This window comes from Dipodomys spectabilis, unplaced genomic scaffold (genome assembly GCF_019054845.1).
Source record: "Dipodomys spectabilis isolate Male_0828 unplaced genomic scaffold, ASM1905484v1 ptg000556l, whole genome shotgun sequence".
Taxonomy (NCBI): Eukaryota; Metazoa; Chordata; class Mammalia; order Rodentia; family Heteromyidae; genus Dipodomys; species Dipodomys spectabilis.
In genome coordinates this window covers 398,752-403,818 of record NW_024871233.1, presented here as the reverse complement: position 1 = coordinate 403,818, position 5,067 = coordinate 398,752, and positions in this window count along the sequence as shown.

The following is a 5,067-nucleotide window of genomic DNA, read 5'->3' as shown; positions in this document are numbered from 1 at the left end:
TTTATGATGCTACAATGATTATTAGGTCACATTATGTTTCTGATATCAACACACATGTCAAATTTGAAATACAATGAAAAAGTTGGGCCCCGGTGGATCACACCTGTAATCCTAGCTACTCAGGAGGCTGTGATCTGAGGATAACAGTTCAAAGCAAGCTCAGGCAGGGAAGTCCATGAGACTCTTATATCTAATAAAAACCACTAGAAAACCAGAAGTGGCGCTGTGGCTCAACTGGTAGAGTGCTCGCCTAGAGCTGAAGAGCAGGGAGAGCACCCAAGCTCAGATTTCAAGCTCCACGACCCACGACCCCCCACACGCAAAAAAAAAGATTAAAAACAGACATTCACAATCTGTCTATAACATCACAATGAAATTATGTCCTCATAGTGCTATCTTATCACTATAGTTTTGTGATGTCAAAAGTAGTTGATGCTGTCATAATGAGAATGTTATGTCACATTGGTGATGTCACAAAGGGTTTGTTATGTTACAATGGCATGTCTGATATCAATTGTCAGTTCATAATGAGGGTATAGTTACAAAAAATGGATTGTGATGTCACAAAGGCCATGTGTTTTTTCAAAGGTGCTAAGAGGTCCTAATAGGTTTGGGATGTCACAATGTGATAGTGATGTCAAATGACAATGAAAGCTCACAATGGGTTTGTGATGTCACATTGCTTATGAAATCCAATAGTTTTGTGAACTCACATCTCATAATCACATGTCCAATTTCAGTTGCTACTATTTCACAGTGAGGATATGAGTTCATAGAAGAAGACTGAAATATAAAAGGCCATGAATTTTCTAAAATGCTATGAAGACATACTAGATTCTTAAAACACAATGGAACAGTGATATCACAATGGTAATGGATGTTGCAATATGATGACTTAATAATGTTTTGATATCACAATTGGTGAGGCCACATTGGTGATGAATTTACAAGAGGTGTGTGAGGTCACAATAGGTTGGTGCTATCAAAATGATACATGTGATCTCAATTGTCATTCACTCTCAATGAGTATATGAGCTCACAAAGGGACTGTGATGTCTCCAAAGGCATGCATTGTCTCAAAAGTGATGCAGTCCTAACAGGTGTGTGTTGTCAGAATGTGACAAAATACTCATAACATCTATCAGTGTCACCATGATCTAGATGTCAACTGAATTCAGGTATCACATTTCATTCCTGGATTGGGTGTGAGAGGATTGCAATTTCACAGTGGGCTAGTAATATCACAATGGAAATGTGGGATCACAAAGGTATTGTGCTACCCCAATGGCTATTAGAACACAATGTGTTTCTACTATAATAAGTTTATGTTGTCACAATTGGTTGGAAATGTCACAATGCCATACCGGATCTCAAATGTCATTAATTCACAATGAAGATATGAGTTCAAAAAGGGACTGTGTTGTCTCCAAAGTCATGTATTGGCACAAATGTGATGAAGTCCTAACAGATTTGTGAGTTCACAATATGATACCATGGTCTTGATATCTACCAATGTGATGTCACAATGTTCATGATGTCAGAGTCAATTTCGAATATAGTATGTCATACCAGAATTATTATGAGTTTGAAAACATTATAAGCTTACTAAAGGCAGCATATCACACAAGTTATGATTAAAAACTCAAGGTCTTTGGAGCTTAAATTTCTTTCTTCGAAATTGTATCCTCATTGTGAACTAGTAGAAATTGAAATTACACATGTCATTGTGATATTACAAACTCATAGTGACATCACAAACTCATTTGGCCTCATCACCACTGTGACAACACAAACCCATTGTGACATCACATTGCTGTTGGGCCTTCACAATCACATTGTGACATCACAAAACTATTGTGAAATCTTAGCACCTTTAAAAAAACACATGACCTCTGTGGCATCACAGACCCTTTGTGTATCCATATCCTCATAGTGAACTAATGGAAATTGTGATCACACATAGCATTGTATCATCACAAATACTTTGAGCAATAATTATGACTGTGAAATCACATTGTCATCATGACATCATCATCTCATTGTGACATCACCAAACCCCAATGACACCATACCATTTTTTCTTTTTTTTCTTCTGTGTGTTATTTATTGTAATTATAGTGAACAGAGAGATTGCAGTTACATTAGCAAGGTAATGAGTACATATCCTATCAAACATTGCTGCCTTGACATCATATTGTCATTTGGATGTCATAGACCCATTGTGAATGCCTATTCTTTGATTTCATTCAATTTCAAATGTGCCATGTGAGTTGATATCAGGAAACCATTGTGAACTCATAACCTTTGTGACATCAAATCTCTTTGTCACAGCACATTGCCTTTGTTATATCACTAACCCACTGTGACATCAAATTCCTCTCCTGTCCTCATAATTTTTGTGATATGCCATTGTGATATCTTAGGCCCTTTGTGAGTTGAAATACTGTGTTCGACCTCATATTTCAGATATGACATGAGATATCTAAAATCCAGTGTAACATCATGATATCACACCACTGGACATCATAACCATTGTGTCACTTTGGACATCTCAGATCTGTTAGTTCTTCACCTTTGTGACTACATATACTTTGGTGGCATCAGAATCTCTTCCCAAACTCATATACGCATGATGAGTTAATGACAATTGAGATCCTACAGGCCATTGTGATATCACCAACCCCTTGGGACATCTCAAATCTATTGTGACCCCTCATCAGTATGGCGTCACCAATTGTGACCTCAAAACATTATTATAACATGATGTTGAGACATCACATTGTCATTGTAAAATCACTGTCCTATTGGGTTTTCACATGCTATGACCTCATACTATGAAGCTTCTTTTATCACCTTGTATCCTCACATTGAATTATGAGTAATTGAAATTGGATATATCATTCTGATATTACAAATAAACTGACATCACAAAACCATTGTGACCTCATCACCACTGTGACATCAAAAACCCAATAAGACATCTCATTTCCATTGTGACATCTCATTTCCATTGTGACATTATGGATCATATTGTGCCATCACAAACCTATTATGACCTCTTACCACCTTTGAAAACACACGTGACCTCTGTGACATCACAGAACTTTTTTTGTATCCATATCCTCATGGAGAACTAATGACAACTGACATCAGACATACCATTGAAACATAACAAATCTTTTCTGACATCATCATAATTGTGACATCATGTTGCCATTATGACACCATCAGCTCATTTTGACATGTAAAACTACAATGACATCATAGCATTGTAACATCACATTGTCATTCTGATGTCATATAAACATTGTGTTTGCCTATTATGTTATTTGACTCTATTTCTAATGTGGCATGTTGGTTGATATCAGAAACCAATTGTGAGTTCATGACCATTGTGATATCAGGGTGCCTTAGTAGCATCACATTGCCTTTGTTATGTCACATTGCCAAATTGATGTCACAAAGGGATTTTGATGTGACAATGGTTATGACATCACAATGAGTTTCTGATATCAACCCATATGCCCATTTCAAATACAATGAAATCACAGATCAGAGATTCATAATGTGACTATGATATCACAATGACATAATGGCAAATGCTATAATGTCATTGTCATTTTGTGATGTCACCATAAGCTAAAGATGTCATAATAACAATGTGATGTGACACTGGTTATGATGTCACACAGGGTTTATAATGTTACAATGGCTATGAGGTCACAATGTGTTTCTGATATCAACTGATATGCCACATTTGAAATATTATGAAACCACAGGATATACATTCACAATGTGTCTATGACAGCAAAATGGCAATGCTATGATGTCACTGTAGCTTGGTGATGTCACCATGAGCTGATGGTGTCATAACGACAGTCTGATGTCAAATCGGTGTTGATGTCACAAAGGGTTTGTGATGTCAAAATGGCATGTCAGATCTTAATTGTCATTAGTTTATAGTGAGGATATGAGAATGAAATCATAATGACATACACAAATGAACTGTGATGACACAAAGGCCATGTGTTTTTGTTAAAAGTGCTAAAATTCCTAACAGGTTTGAGTTTTCAAAATGTTAATGATATAAAAATGGGTTAGTGATGTCAAAACTAGTTTGTAATGTCACATCTTATTTCAAATTTCAATTGCTACAAGTTCACAATGAAACACGTTCATAGAAAGATCTTGATATCCCAAAGGCCATGCATTTTCTAAGATGTGATGAGGGCATAATAGATTTGTAAAAGTATGATGGTACAATAATATCACAATTGCAATATGATGTCAAATTATGTCATAAGAGTGTTATGTGGCGATTAGTTGGTGATGCCATAATAGTGATGACTTCAAAATACCTTTGTGATGTCGCAGTAGATTGCTGATGTGACAATGGCATGCCATACCTCAATTGTCATTAACTCACAATGAGTATATCATTTTAGAATGTGATTGTGAGGATTCCAAAGGCATTTGTTGGCACAAATGTGATGAAGTCAGAACAGATTTGTGATGTGACAATGTGACACAACAGTCATTACATCTAACAATGTGATGTCACAATATTCATAATGTCACAGTACATTTCAAATATTTCCCTAATTCTAATGACAGCTTGTGGAATAAAGCTAAGTACTGAGTCCTTCATAGGTTGCTCTGTGCTGAGTCTTGCACAGGGAGCTATGTGCAGAGTCTTTCACAGGGTGCAGTGTGCCGAGTCCTGCATTGGGTGCTGTGTTCTGAGTCTTTCACAGGATGCTGTGTGCTGAGTCATGCGAAAAGTGCCATGTGCTGTGTCCTTCTCAGGATGCATTCTTTCATTGGGTCCTTGTAAGAGCTACATACTGAGATGATGATTATGCAGACAAGAGGTTTGAGCTCAGATATGTCTCCATGGCAGGGACAAAATTATGTATTACTGAAGACTAGAGACTTGTCTCCTGAAGACCTTGAACTCAGGGCCTAGGCTCTGACCATTACCTCTTGGGCACATGGCTACCACTCCAACATGTGGAACCACAGACCCCCTTACAGCACAGTGCCATGACCTAGGGGGTCGATAGCTGC